The sequence below is a fragment of the Papio anubis genome, chromosome Y (genome assembly GCF_008728515.1).
Source record: "Papio anubis isolate 15944 chromosome Y, Panubis1.0, whole genome shotgun sequence".
Lineage (NCBI taxonomy): Eukaryota > Metazoa > Chordata > Mammalia > Primates > Cercopithecidae > Papio > Papio anubis.
Genome location: NC_044997.1, coordinates 483,396 through 499,649, shown reverse-complemented (window position 1 = coordinate 499,649; position 16,254 = coordinate 483,396).

The window sequence follows — 16,254 nt, the reverse complement described above, 5'->3', positions numbered from 1 at the left end:
TAAGCTTTGGCCCTGCTGTGCTTAGGTGCAAGTGCACGCCAGGCCAGAAAGCCATCGAGGAAGCGAGTTAGCTTCTGCCTCCCCTCTAAGAGCTGTTGAAACTTGGCAGCAGTGCCAGGCTGACCCTTCCACTATGCAGGTGCTGAGGGTGATTCTGAGGTCCGCCAGATTCGCACTCAACTCAGCTCTGCGCTGTTGTGGGCCCTGTGTGATTGACAGCGGCCTGGCTCTGTAGCTGGGTGACTTCAACAGGGCTCAGCCAAGCTAGAGGGAGCAGGTGCAAGGGGGCTAGGGAAGCTGAGGAGAAAAGAGAGAGAAGCTGTGAGTGACATCTGCCTGGCTCTGATTGACATCACCCTGGCTGGGTGACTTCAGCAGGGTTCAGCCAATAGAGAGCAGGTGCAGGAGCTAGGGGGCGGGGAGAGAGAAAAGACCCTGTGTGATTGACATCTGCTTGGCTCTGATTGACATCCACCCTGGCTGGGTGACCTCAGCAGAGACTCAGCAATAGGGGAGCATTAGGAGAAGAGAAGTATGTAGTGAAGCATCTACTGGCTCTGATTGACACCTGGCACAAGGTGACTTCAGCAGGAGCTCATTGTAGAGCAGGTGCAGGGGCTGGGGGCGGGAAGAGAGAGAAGGCCCTGTGTAATTGACATCGTCCTGGCTCTGATTGACATCACCCTGGCTGGGTGACTTCGGCAGGGTTCAGCCAATAGAGAGCAGGTGCAGGAGCTGGGAAGTGAGGGAGAGAGAAAGCCCTGTGTGGTGACGCTGCCTGGCTCTGGTCGGCATCACCTGGCTGGTGACTTCAGCAGGGGTTCAGCCAATAGGGAAACGATTGCAGGAGCTAGGGGCGGGAAGAGAGCCCTGTGGCGATTGACATCTGCCAGCTCCTGGTGTTATCACCCTGGCTGGGTGACCTCAGCAGGACTGTGGGGAGCAGGGTGCAGGGAGCTAGGGAGGCAGGAAGAGGAGAGGCGCTGTGGTGACATCCTGGCTCTGATTGTCACCTGGCTGGGTGACTTCAGCAGGGCTCAGCCAATAGAGAGCAGGTGCAGGGGCTGGGGGAGAGAGAAAGCCTGTGTGGTGACATGCGTCCTGGCTCTGATTGGCTTATCCCTGGCTGGGTGACCAGCAAGGGTTCAGCCAATGAGAGCAGGTGCAGGAGCTAGAGAGCAGGGAGGAGAAAGCCCTGTGTAATTGACATCTGCTGGCTCTGATTGACATCCCCAGGTGACTTCAGCAAGGAGTTCAGCCAATGGGAGCAGATTACAGGCTGGGGCGGGAGAAGAGGCCCTGTGTAGTGGCTCTGCCTGGCTCTGGTTGAGCCTTCCACCCTGGCTGGAGTGACCTCCCGCAGAGGGCTGGCAGCCAATAAGGAGCAGGTGGGAGGCAGGAAGTGAGGGAAGAGAGAAGGCCCTGTGTAGTGTGAAACATAAGTCCTGGCTCAGTTGACATCACCTGGCTGGGTGACTTCAGCAGGGTTCAGCCGATGGGGAGCAGGTGCAGGGGCTAGAGGGGCGGGAAGAGAGAAGTGGCTGTGTGGTGACATGCGATCCTGGCTCTGGTGGCATCACCCTGGCTGGGTGACTTCCCAGCAGAGGTTCAGCCAATGGGGAGCAGGTGCAGGGCTGAGAGCAGGGAAGAGAGAAGCCCTGTGTGAGGTGACATGCGTCCTGGCTCTGAGGTGGGCATGCCCTGGCTGGGTGACTTCAGCGAGGGTTCAGCCAATGAGGGAACAGGTGCAGGGAGCTGGGGGAAAGAAGGCCCTGTGTAGTGACATCTGCCTGGCTCTGATTCACATCACCACCTAGCTGGGTGACCTCCATGGGAGCTCAGCCAATGAGAACAGGTGCAGGAGCTAGGGGAAGAGAGAGAGAAGCTGTGTAATTGACATCGTCCTGGCTCTGATTGACATCACCCTGGCTGGGTGACTTCAGCAGGGTTCAGCCAATGGGGAGCAGGTGCAGGGGCTGGGGGGCGGGAAGAGAGAGAAGGCCCTGTGTAATTGACATCTGCCTGGCTCTGATTGACATCACCCTGGCTGGGTGACCTCCTCAGGGCTCAGCCAATGGGGAGCAGGTGCAGGGAGGCTAGGGGAGTAGGAAGAGAGAGGCGGCTGTGTGGTGACATCACTGGCTCTGATTGACATCACCCTGGCTGGGTGACCTCAGCAGGGCTCAGCCAATGGGGAGCAGGTGCAGGGGCTAGGGGGCAGGAAGAGAGGCCCTGTGTAATTGACATCTGCCTGGCTCTGATTGACATCACCCTGGCTGGGTGACTTCAGCAGGACTCAGCCAATGGGGAGCAGGTGCAGAAGGAACAGAGTGAGGGGAAGAGGCCACCATTAATTGACATCGTCCTGGCTCTGATTGACATCACCCTGGCTGGGTGACCTCAGCAGGGCTCAGCCCATGGGGAGCAGGTGCAGGGCTGGGGAGGAAGAGAGAGAGGCAAAAAGAATGGATTCCCTTCTCCTGCAGCCCCAGCCCTGGGCGTCGGGACTTGATAGAGCAGCCCCTCCCTTGCTCCTTGAGGTCTGGGATTTGCATCAGCCTCCCTGGGGTTTTCTTCTTACTTGACCCACCCCTCCCACCTTCTCAGTGACCCCCCCCTTTTCTCCAAGGCTCTGACGCCACAGAACAAGGAGTCAATTTGCCGCCTGCATACTGACCTATGTAGGCAGATATTATTATTATTGTATTTTATTATTATTATATTTATATTTTATTTTACTTTATTTTATTTTACTTTACTTCATTTTACTTTTTTATTTTATTTTAGAGACAGAGCCTCGCTGTGTTGCCCAGGCTGGAGTGCAATGGTGCAATCTCCGCTCACTGTGTAGCAAGACAAGTGCAGACAAAACTCCTCAGACACCAGTTAAAGAAGGAAGTGGTTTATTCGGCCGGTGGCATCATCGGCAAGACTCCTATCTCAACCCAACTGAGCTCCAGAGTGAGCAATTCCCCTGTCCGCACTGGGGCTCCCACAGCTCTAGGGGTCCACGTGAGAGGATCGTGATTGATTGACCAAGCAGGGGGTACGTGACTGGGGGCTGCATGCACCACTAATTAGATCAGAACAAAACAGGACAGGGATTTCGGTGCTTTTCCATACAATGTCTGTAATCTAGATAACAGAACCTATTAGGCAAGGACGTCTTTAACTACCAGGCCCAGGGGTGTGGCGCCAGGCTGTCTCTGCCTGTGGTTCATTTCTGCCTTTTAGTTTTTACTTCTTCTTTCTTTGGAGGTAGAAATTGGGCGTAAGACAATATGAGGGGTGGTCTCCTCGGTTAACTGCAACCCCTGCCTGCCGGGTTCAAGCGATTCGCCTGACTCAGCCTCCTGAGTAGCTGGAATTACAGGCATGCACCACCAACCCTGGCTAATTTTTTGTATTTTTTAGTAGAGATGGGGTTTCTCCATGTTGGCCAGGCTGGTCTCGAACTCCTGACCTCAAGCTATCTGCCCGCCTCGGCCTCCCAAAGTGCTGGGATGACAGGCTGAAGTGTCATTTTTAAGAAGACTCCTTGTTCAAGGAAGTCTGCTGAGCAGTGAGTTTGTGCCAAAACAGCTTGCAAAGCTCTGAGAGGAGAATGTTGCCATGGACAATGGCACATGCAGCTCAGACCCATCGATGCCGGACAGTGGTCAACAAGATCAGCCCCAGGCCGCTTCCGGTCCGTAAATGGGGTCTCGTGGTGCCCGAGGTAGTAACCAGCAAGCCCGCTGGCCTGCAGGGATGGCCTTTCCTCCACCCCTCAGGTCACCTGTGAGGAATGCACCTGTGGCCCGAGAAGCCGAGGTGGCCCAGACTGCAGGGCTCTCTCTCGGGGCAGGTTGTGCTTTTTCACACCTTGGACGCTGTCCTGCTGTTCCCTCTGCTACCACATCCGCCGGGTTTCGGACGCCCTGAACAGGTGGATCGCCAAATTACCTGGGTCACCGCCGGGGATCTGCCTGTGCCCCCATCCCCTCACCTAGATCCGGCGCCTTTCATCTGCAATACCGCACGTCGCACCATACATGCACACACATATGGGCAGCCATATCTGGACCGCGGTAATGCACATATCGTTATGTCTGCGTCACCTGGCCGCATACAGGCAGATGCAGCCTGAACACTTCAATGGGCATGCTCGTCCATGTCCCGTAATCAACACACACCGTCTTGCACAGACATGTGCACAAACATGCATGCCACACCAAATGCAGCCTGGCCTGGGCATGCGGCTCATGCAGCAATCCGCATCTACCGATGCGCACGTACTTTTGTAATGCATAAATGCGACCGCAAAGTGTGCGCTGGCGTGCATGCCGCACGCCCCAGTTATGCACATGCACAGGCGTAATAGATGCACCGGATGCTAACCGGACGTAATGCCGCACTGGGTCACGTAATCCGTAATCTGCTGCCGCACAGATGCGCACATGCGTAATATAGTCATAAACCCTTGCGCCTTCGGCGTGCGTATGCGTGCGCACCGCACATGTCATGCGCACATGCGCCCAGATGGACACGTGCGCAAACGTGTTCGTAATATCGTCACGTAATGCAGCCTTGCACGGACCTGCGTCGTCTCGTCACCGCGATTCACGTGCATGCGGTCGGAATGAGCCGCACGCAATGCACGTATGCAGATGCGCGTCCACAAGGACGCATTGCATGTCGTACGGACCTGGGTATGGCAATACTGAATACATGCACTACAGGGATGCCGCACCGGAATATGCGGCGTACGCGCACGTTCGTGAACTCTCATGCTGCCGTGGATGACCGTAATGCGCACATGCCCGCGTTTTCGAGCTGGAAGATGGAGGGCGGGCTGGCTCCGCCTGTAATCCCAGCACTTTGGGAGGCGAGGTGGGGCGGATCCACCGAGGTCAGGAGATGGGGAGCCATCACAGCTATGGTGAAACCCCATCTCTGCACTAAAAATGCTTAGCCAGGCGTGGTAGCAGGTGCCTGTAGTCCCAGCTTCTTTCGGGGAGGCTGAGGCAGGAGAATGGTGTGAACCGGGAGCAGAGCTTGCAGTGAGCCGAGATGGGGCCACTGCACTCCAGCCTGGGTGACACAGCGAGACTCCATCTCAAAAAAAAAAAAGAAAAGAAAAGAAAAATAGAAAAACACATCTTTAGAAACTAAGTATCACCTGCAAACTGCAAACAACAACAACAACAAAACAATTGTGCTGGGGCTTGGATACCACGAGTGACAACCTAAATTAGTGGGGTAGAAAACTGCCTAGAAGAGGTAGAGAGATTACCAGCTCTGAAATCAGGGCCCGGCCGTGAGAGCCATCACCTGCCTTGTTTTTACAGTTTCATTAGCCACATCCCTCGGGGAATCTCACGGCAGGTCTCCGGGGCTCTCTCTAATCTTGTTAACCTTCTGCGTCTCTCCTCCCGGAATGCAAACTAATCTTTCTTAGTGCAAGAGGACAGTGCAGCTTTGGAAAGGCCAGGGCGGCCGTCACCAGGCAGCCAGCGACCCCCGTCCTCAGAACTGGACCATGGAGAGCTTTGGTTGATGGAAACTGACTCCCCTGGGGGTGGGACGTTGAAACCCTGACAGACGGTATCACTGAGCTGAGAGTTCATGTCTCTAGAAAAGGCAAAACAGATGCAGTGTCTGATGATGAAGCTTCATGTGGGGTGTGCGATGAGCAGGAATTATTTAAACCGATCCCTTGATGGATTTGTCTTTAGGGAATACCTCCTTTCTCCAGAGAGTCGCTCAGGCTTCCTGACACCTGCCTGCCAGCCCTCACTGAATCTTCCTGCAGGGAACCTCAGGTGCGCACAGCAATTTTCTCCCGGGGTGTGCAGGAAAACACAGGAGACCGGCTCCGCTCTCCCGGGCTGCTGGAGGGACGTGGGGACTCACCGCATGGCTGACGCTCTCAGGTTCCAGCCAGAGTGAATGACCTAAAATGCACCCAAAACAGACAGGCCTGGGTCCAGACGGCCAGGGGAGGGCTGCCCGGGCTTGTCTGAAGAGCCCGGAAAGGGGAGGAGGAGATGAACAGAGGAAGGAGGAAGGGTGATGGGGCCGGCAGGGCGTGGTGATGAAGCCTGGAGATTTATCACCGTTTGTGCTACGACAGACGCCAGGGAACATCACAGAGTTTGCCATTTTAAAATTGCACAGTGACGACACAATTCAGTGCACTGAGCGTTTTACGCAACAACCAACCCTATTTAGTTCCAAATTAAAGCTTCATAGCGCCCCAAAAGACCCTTGCCCATGAAGCGTGCTCCCAGTCTCCCTGCTCTCAGCCTTAAGCCATCACCCATCTGTTCTCTGACTCTGGCCACGGTCTTATTCTCCAGACAGTTCATGCAAATGATATTGTGCCGTTTTGCACTTTTGTACCTGAGTTTTTTGTTGTTGTTGTCGTGGCTGTGTTGTGGATTTTGTTTTTACTGCGTTACTTCCACACCAACCTAATTCAGTGAAAGGCTGATCAAGGACTCAAAAAAATACAACTTCTTTTTTTTTTTTTTTTTTTGAAGACGGACTCTCGCTCTGACCCCAGGCTGCAATGCAGTGGCGCGATCTCGTCTCACCGCAACCTCCACCTCCCGGGTTCAAGCGATTCTCCTGCCTCAGCCTCCCGAGTAGCTGGGATGACAGGTGCCTGCCACCGCGCCTGGCTAATTTATGTTGTATTTTTAGTAGAGACGGGGTTTCACCATGCTGGCCAGGCTGGTCTCGAACTCTGACCCAGGTGATCCGCCCACCCCGGCCTCCCAAACTGCTGGGATGACAGGTGTGAGCCAGGGCGCCTGGACATGTGTCTTATTTACCTATGATGTCAAAGTCCCACTTTGAGTTGTCCCATGAACCCATGTACACATTGGCTGCTGTCCCCTGTCTCCCTATACATGTAGATGGGTGTCTCATGTCATGTTGATGACATATTGATTTATGTCTCCTCTCTATACATATTGATTGCTGTCTGTCATCTCCCTAAAATGTATCAAACCAAACTGTGCTCCAACCACCTTGGGCTGCGTGTCATCAGGACCCCATGAGGGCTGTGTCATAGCTTTTTCGTTAAGGGTGGCAAAATAAACTTTCTAAATTGATTGACACCTGTCTCTCACATACTTTGGGCTCACAGGCATTTCATTATGACAACCCAACCCACATGGTGAAATGCTTGTTTGTTTGTTTGACTTTGAGACTCACTCTGTCGCCAGGCTGGAGTGCCGTGCGTGAGATCTCAGCTCACTGCAACCTCCGCCTCCTGGGTTGAAGCAATTCTCCCTCAGCCTCCCAAGTAGCTGGGACGACAGGTGTGCGTCACCACGCCCAGCTAATTTTTGTATTTTTAGCAGAGATGGGGTTCACCGTTGGCCAGGATGGTCACCGATCTCGCCCGGTGATGATCCATACCTTGGGCTCTAGCGTGCTGGGACTGACAGGCGTGAGCCACCACGCCCGGTCCCATTTTTATGGTTATTTCTTAATGATATGCTAAAGTAGGAATGGATTATTCATGTCTCCTCTTTTTAGACCATATACACTGTATTACTCAGGGTTCCTAGAGGAATAGAACTAATAGAATATATATATATATATATATATATATGGATTATTCATGCCCCCTCCTTTTTAGACCATATAGGGTAACTTCCTGACGTTGCCATGGCATTTGTAAACTGTCATGGTGCTGGTGGGAGTGTAGCAGTGAGGCCGAGCAGAAATCAGTCTTGTGGCCATCTTGGTTTTGCTGTGATTTGTTTGGCTTCTTTACTGCAACCGGTTTTATCAGCAAGGTCTTTATGACCTGCATCTTGTGCCAACCTCCTGTCTCATCCTGTGACTTAAAATGGCTTAACCATGTGGGAACGCAGCCCGGCAGGTCTCAGCCTCATTTTACCCAGCCTGTACTTAAGATGGAGTTGCTCTGGTTCAAACACGTCTGATACTTTCAGGATGAACATCCACACAGACCTTCAGTCTGGTAAGATACATCTGGAGTCTCTGGTCGGGAGCACGCCTCTAATCCCAGCACTCTGGGAGGCCAAGGTGGGCGGATCATGAGGTCAAGAGATTGAGACCATCCTGGCCAACATGGTGAAACTCTGTCCTACTAAAAATACAAAAATCGGCTGGATGTGGTGGTGGGCGCCTGTCATCCCAGCCTCCGAGGCTGAGGCAGGAGAATGTCCTTGAACCCAGTGGCCCGGAGGTTGCAGTGAGCCAAGATTAGCCACTGCACTCCAGCCTAGGCAACAGAGTGAAACTCCATCAAAAAAAAAAAAAGAAAAAGAAAAAACATTTGCAGTCTCTTCTCTTGCAAGCAACCCGGGAGGCTCTACTTAATAAAACCTCGGTCTCTACAACACCGTCATAAGCCAGGCATGCCTTACTATGGATAATAACTCTTTCAGCCCGATTGCCAATAAAGGCGTTTTTTGTTTTACGCTTGTTTGTTTGGAACAGAGTCTCCATCTGTAAAGCGGGCTGGAGTGCAGTGTAGATGCGATCTCGGTTCCTGCAACCTCCGTCTCCGGGTTCAAGCCATTCTCATGCCTCAGCTCCCTAGCAGCTGAGATTACAGGCAGCATGCCACCACGCCCTGCTAATTTTTTGTATTTTTTTAGTAGAAACGGGTTTTGCCATGTTAGCCAGGCTGATCTGGCTTCCTGTCCTCAAGTGTTCAAGTGATTCTCCTGCCTCGGCCTCGGTAGCTGAAGTTACAGGCTTCGCACCACCACACCCAGCTAATTTTTTTCTTTTTGGACAGAGTCTCACTCTGTCACCCAGGCCTGGAGAGCAGTGGCCTGATCTCGGCTCACCGCAAACTCCGGCCTCCAGGTTCATGCCATTCTCCTGCCTCAGCCTCTTTCGAGTAACTGGGACTACAGGCCTACACACTCCTGGCTAATTTTTTTTGTTTTTAGTAGACACGTGGTTTCACCGTGTTAGCCAGGATGGTCTCGATCTCCTGATCTCATGATCTACCCGCCTCAGCCTCCCCAAGTGCTGGGATGACAGGCGTGAGCCACTGCGCCTGGTTGGTGCATGGCCCACAGTAGAGGCAGGGAACCACCATGTTGGCCAGGATGGTCTCGATCTCCTGATCTCGTGATCCACCTGCCTCGGCCTCCCAAAGTGCTGGGATGACAGACGTGAGCCACCATGCCTGGACTAACTGTGTATTTTTAGTAGAGACAGGGGTTTCACCATGTTGGCCAGGATGGTCTCCAATCTCCTGACCTCGCTGATCCATCCGCCGGCCTCCCAAAGTGCTGGGATGACAGGCGTGAGCCACCGCGCCCAGCCCAGAAAATGTTTAAGTCTACCCCCACTCTGAGTCATCCTGCCCTTCCAGATGGAACCAAAGTACATGTTACGTGTATTGGTTGATGCGTCATGTCTCCCTAAAATGTGTAAAAGCAAGCTGCACCCCAACCGCCTTGAGCCCACGTCATCAGGACCTTCTGAGGCTGTGTCATGGCGTCCTCAACCCTGGCAGAGTCAACTTCCTCGACTGAGTGACACCTGAGATCCCTTCTCGTTTCCCTTCGAAGAGAGAAAAGGATGCTCGCTCCTCCTAGTGGCCATCAGGACAATTGCTTCCATTCAAGGCAAAGTTCTTCCAGAGAAATCTGTTCTGGATGTGGCTTACCAGGATCTATATACTAGAGAAAAAAAATGCAGAAAAAAGGGCCTGCATAGCACTTCCTGACCGTTAGAAGAGTTCACACGGTGGCCAGTGGTGGCTCGCACCTGTGTCCATCGCCAGAGCGTTGGGAGGAAGGCAAGGCGGTGAGGATCACCCTGAGGTCAGGAGTTCGAGATAGCCTGGGCAGCATCTTCCCGTCTCGCTGGTCAACCGCCTGGCGTGGTGGCACATGCTGTAATTCCAGCGCGCTGGTAACCAGCGGTACTCGGAGTCGGAGTTAGTTTCAGCCTGCAACATCGCTGAAACCGTCTCAGTCGCCTGGTGGTGTGGCACATGCTTTGTAATTCCAGCACTTTGGGTGGCGGGGCAGGGTGGATCATGAGGTCGGAGTTCGAGACCAGCCTGGGCAACGTAGAAACCCATCTCTGCCAAAATACAAAAATTAGACGGGCATGGTGGTGTGTTACACCATCATCCCAGCATATTGGCGAAGGCTGAAGCAGGAGAATCGCTTGAAACCCGGAAGAAGCGGAGGTTGCGTGAGCTGAAATCAGGCAGCTGCACTTCCAGCCTGGGCAACAAGAAAGAAACTCCATCTCAAAAATAATAATAATAATAATAAAAGAGTTCATGGTCCAACAGTGGAGTGTGATAAAAAAGGAAATGGTCTAGGCAATCGAATCAAAACATAAAACTGACATGATGAACACCCCAAGCCATACATCGTCAAGGTGTTAGGGAAATAACAGAATTAAAAAGCAAAATCTGTACCAGGAATGATGGCTCACGCCTGTCATCCCAGCACTTTAGGGAGGAGGCCGAGGGCAGCGGCAGCTGAGTCCAGGAGTTGAGACCAGCCTGAAGCAACCTGTGAAACCCTGTCTCTACAAAAAAAATACAAACTTAGCCCAGCGTGATGGTGGGTGCCTGTAATCCCAGCTACTTGGAAAGCTGAGGCAGGAGAATCGCTTGAACCTGACAGGCGGAGGTTGTGGTGAGCTGAGATTGTGCCATTGCACTCCAGTCTGGGCAACAAGAGAGAAACTCTGTCTCTCATAAAATAAAATAAAATAAAATAAAATACAAAAATTAGCCAGGGATGATGGTGCACACCTGTAATCCCAGCTACTCAGGAGGCTGAGGCAGGAGAATCGCTTGAACCCAGGAGGTGGAGGCTGCAGTGAGCCGAGATCGTCCAGGGCACTCCAGCCTGGGTGACAGACATTCTGTCTCATAAAAAAAAAAAAAAAAAAATCTCCTAGCAATCCAGGAACTCCTTCCTCCCTCAGCCAATCCAGAGGCACCTCACTCAAGGGTAGAAAGAAAAAACAAAATCATTTTTTTTTCATAAAGCATTGTATTAGAGTGTGATGTACATCCCAGACCATCCGTGAAAGCGATCAGAAACACAGAAAGAAATCTCACCCTTTATGGACGAGGTAGCGGTGGCTCACACCTGTCATCCCAGCAGCACTTTGGGAGGCGAGGCGAGTAGGATCACCTGAGTCAGGAGTTGAGACCAGCTAACCCACACATGGAGAAACCTTATGTCTACTAAAATGCAAAAAATTAGCGGATGTGGTGGGGTGCGTGCCTGTAATCCAGCTACTCGGGGAGGCTGAGGCAGGAGAATCCCCGGCAGACCCGGAGGCCGGAGGTGCAGTGAGCGAGATCACCACTGCACTCCAGCCTGGGCAACAAGTAAACTCTGTCTCAAAAAGAAAGAAAGAAAAAAGAAAAAAGAAAGAAAGAAATCTCTCATCCTTGCAACAAAAGTCGTGTGAGGCAGTTTGGGTTCTGGTGAACTCTTCTCAGGGTTTAAAGGACTAGGAGGAACATTCTTGAGCTATGATATAAGGCGGTACGGGTTTCTTAAAAGATTTATACATTTGAAAAGGCAGAGAAAGAACTTGCAGCTACCAGTTTTGAGTTTTGCTGGGTGGGGTGGGTGGGGGAGTGGGAAAATATCCCTCCCCTCATTTTTCAGCAAGAGAAAATTTAAGACTCTGATTTCTTTTCTTTTCTTTTCTTTTCTTTTCTTTTTTGAGATGGAGCTTTACTCTTGTCACCAGGCTGGAGTGCAGTGTGCAATCTGCAGCCTCCACATCCCATCCTGCCTCCAACCTGGCAACTGGATTAGCTGCAATAATTTGGGATTTCACCCTATTGGCCGGGGTGGTCTCAAACTCCTGACCTCAACTGATACCCTTTCAGCCTCCCAAAGTGTAGAATTACAGGCACGAGTCACTGCGCACCAGGCCAGCCTCTGATGTTTTAGTGTATCTGCCCTTGATGGGGGAAAATAATGAAAAAATCTTTTTGGATGTGGAATTGTTTTTAGTGACACCTAACATTTAAAAGAGCCAAAAGCAGACCCGGTAGCGGTGGCTCCGCATCCCGTAATGTGCCATAACACTTTGGGAGATGGGCTGGCAGAATCACGAGATCAGGAGTTCGAGACCAGCCTGGCCAACATGGTGAAACCCCATCTCTACTAAAAATACAAACAAATGCCAGGCGTGGTAGCTCACGCCTGTAATCCCAGCACTTTGGGAGGTCGAGGCAGGCGGATCACCTGAGGTCAGGAGTTTAAGACCAGCCTGACCAACATGCGGCGAAACCCCCCCTCTAGTAAAATAAAAATTAGCCCGGTCGTGGTGGTGGGCACCTGTCACCCCAACTACTCGATTGAGCTGAGGCAGGAGAATAAGCTTGAACCCAGGAGGTGGAGTTGCAGTGAGCAGATGGAGTGCTATTGCACTCCAGCTTGGTGGGCAGAGCAAGACTCAAATCTCGAAAAAGCAAACGAAAAATTAGCCAGGCGTGGTGGCGGGTGCACAACCCCCAGCTACTGGGAGGCTCAGGCAGGAGATCACTTGAACCCAGGAGGTGGAGGTTGCAGTGAAATAGTGCCATTCCTCCAGCCTGGGTGACAGAGCAAGACTCGTCTCAAAAAAAAAAAAACCAAGCAACAAAGAGCAAAAAACAAAAAAATTAGCAGTGGTGGCAGGTGCCTATAACTAGCTACTGGGAAACTCAGGCAGGAGGAATCACTTGGAGACTGGGAGGTGGAGGTTGCAGAGAGCAGGCCAACCTCGATGCCAGGCACTCAGCCTGGGAAGAGCCAAGTGAACTCCAGTAAAAAAAAAAAAAGCCTACAAAAAAAAAAAATACAAAAAAAAATTAGCCGGACTGGCGTGGTGGCGTTGCCTATATTTAGCTACTGGGAGGCTGGGGAGCCAGGATATCCTTGCCAGACCCAGGAGGGAGTGCAGTGAGCCAAGATGTGCCAATTGCACTCCAGCCTGGCTACAGAGCAGACTCGTCTCAAAAACAAAAAAAATAATAATGAAAAAATACCAAAAATTAGCCCAGGCGTGGTGGCAGGTGCTGTAACCCTGGGGGCTGGAAGCAGGAGAATCACTTGAACCCAGGAGGTTGGTGGCCCAGCATCATCATGCCTTTGCACTCCAGCCGGGGGGACAGTGCGAGACAACATCTCAAAAAAAAAAAAAAAAAAAAAAAAAGGTGGAAGGTAAAGCATGCGGGTCCTTGGTGGCGGTTTGCTTTTCCCCCATTCGTGGTCCCCCCAGCCCTGCCTGCCTCTGACAGGTGCAGTCTTGGAGCGAACGGAGCTGGGCTCCATCGGCTGCTCCATGCTGCCACCTGCTGGCGGGCCCCGGTTCACGCTCTTCCGGCAGGGCCCACCTGTTGCCATGGCAACAAGAGGGTTTGCCTGAAGACCTGGGCTGTCCAGTTGTCACCCATATCTACAAACACCATTCCAGCCCAGGCGGGCTGCACGCATGAGCCTGCTGCACTTTAGGGGTGGCCACAGCGCTCATAATGTTTTTTTTAGAGGGTGAGGAACCTATATACACACACACAGAGGGAGGCTCCTTGACTTCCAGTGGGGTGACCTCCCCACGAGTCCATCGTGGTTCCACATACCCTAACTCAAAAATGCACTGAGTATCTTGATGCACGGACCGTAAAGCTGAAAAGTTGCAAAATCAACCATCATAAGCTGGAAACCATCGGTATACATTCACGTCTACACACACTTTTTTAAAAAATTAATTTATTTATTTTGAGACGGAGTCTCGCTCTGTGCCCCAGGCTGGAGGGCAGTGGCACGACCCCGGCTCACTGCAACCTCCGCCTCCCGAGTTCAAGCCATTCTCCTGCCTCAGCCTCCTGAGCAGCTGGGACTACAGGCGCCCACCACCACGCCCGGCTAATTTTTTGTATTTTTAGTAGAGATGGGGTCTCACCGTGTTAGCCAGGATGGTCTCAATCTCCTGACCTTGTGATCCGCCCACCTCGGCCTCCCGTAGTGCTGGGATTGCAGGCATGAGCCACCGCGCCCGGCCTACACACGCTTTCATTATTAAAATATTGTAGGCTAGGTGCGATGGCTCACGCCTGTAATCCCAGCACTATGGGGTGCCAAGATGGGTGGATCACAAGGTCAGGAGGTCCAGACCAGCGTGGCCAAGATGGTGAAACCCTGTCTCTACTAAAAATACAAAAATTAGCTGAGTGTGGTGGCATGTACCTGTAATCCCAGCTACTCAGCAGGCAGAGGCAGAAGAATTACTTGAACCCAGGAGGCAGAGGTTGCAGTGAGCTGAGATCATACCACTGCACTACAGCCTGGGCAACAGAGTGAGTCTCCATCTCAAAAAAAAAAAAAAATTGCAGTTTAATATAGAATAAACAAATGTATAAAGACAGAGAAAACAATGGTTACCACCCAAATGCCCATCAAGGATAGATTGGAGTAAGAAAATGTGGTACATATACACCATGGATTACTATGCAGCCATAAAAAGGAACGAGACCATGTCCTTTGCTGGGACGTGGATGGAGCTGGAAACCATCATGCTCAGCAAACTGACACAGGAACAGAAAACCAAACACCGCATGTTCTCACTCATAAGTGGGAGTTTAACAATGAGAACACATGGACACAGGGAGGGGAACATCACACACCAGGGCCTGTCAGAGGGTAGGGGGCTGGGGGAGGGAGAGCATTAGGAGAAATACCTAATGCATGCAGGGCTTAAAACCTAGATGACAGGTTGACAGGTGCAGCAAACCACCATGGCACATGTAAACCTATGTAACAAACCTGCAGATTCTGCAAATGTATCCCAGGACTTAAAGTAAAATAAATAATATAAAATAAACATTATGAATGTATTTAACGCCACGGAACTGTATGCTTAAAAATGGTCAAAATGGCAAACAGTATGTTACGTCTACATTACCACCATAAACATATAAGAATTGATTGCAATTTCTTCCTTAAGGCTAGAACAAAACAAATCCAATTGTCAGAAATCAAAGGCAAAAACAACCTGCCCTAATTGCTAATGTAACATGAGAGTGTAAAGGAAAAAAATGCTGGCTCATTGAAGTGGTATAATATGCCAGTATGGACACCTTTGTCCTGCCTCTCACTGTGAGACTCGGTGTCAGAAAAGAATTCAAGCCCAACCAACCAAAGAGAAACTTTACACTGGGGAGTCTTTGGAAGGATAAAAAAAAAATCCCGAAAAGATGCATCGACACAACTTTACTGCAAGGCCGGGCGCGGTGGATCACACCTGTAATCCCAGCACTTTGGGAGGCCGAGGCAGGCAGATCACGAGGTCAGGAGATCGAGACCAGCCTGGCCAATATGGTGAAGTCTCCTTCTCTACTAAACATAATAAAATTAGCTGGGCATGCTGGCGCGCGCCTGTCATCCCAGCTACTTGGGATTCTCCTACTGAGGCAGGAGAATCATTTGAACCTGGAAGGCAGAGGATACAGTGAACCAAGATAGCGTCACTGCACTCCAGCCTGGATGACAGAGTGAGACTCTGTCTCAAAAACAAAACAAAACAAAACAACGACTACAACAAAAACTTGACTGTAATAGAAGGAAACATACGAGCCTCCCGTAGGTGTTATCACTCATAAGTTTCACTTCACAAATGGCCATTTTGAGGGAGCCCCAAAGACAGCAATTATTCTAAAATTATAGAGTTGATCAACCAAAGGTCAATCATAGTAGTGGTCAGCAATGCTGAAGAAATTGTGGCGTTTTTTGTTTTGTATGGTTTTGTTTTGTTTTTGAGATGGAGTTTCACTCTTGTTGCCCAGGCTGGAGTGCAATGGCACGATCTCAGCTCACCGCAACCTCCACCTCCCGGGTTCAAGTGATTCTCCTGCCTCAGCCTCCCAAGTAGCTGGAATTACAGGCATACCCCACCACACCCGACTACTTTTTTGTATTTTTAGTAGAGACGGGGTTTCTCCATGTTGGTCAGGCTGGTCTCGAACTGCTAACCTCAGGTGATCCACCTACCTCGGCCTCCCAAAGTGCTGGGATTACAGGCGTGAACCACCACGCCTGGCCATCTCTTTTTTTTTTATAAGCACATCAGTCATATTGGATTTAGAACTCACCCTAATGATCTCATCTTAACTTGATTTCATCAGCAAAGATCTTACTTCTTTTTTTTTTTTTTTGAGACAGAGTTTCACTCTTGTTGCCCAGGCTAGAGTGCAATGGCGCAATCTCGGCTCACCGCAACCTCCGCCTCCCGGGTTCA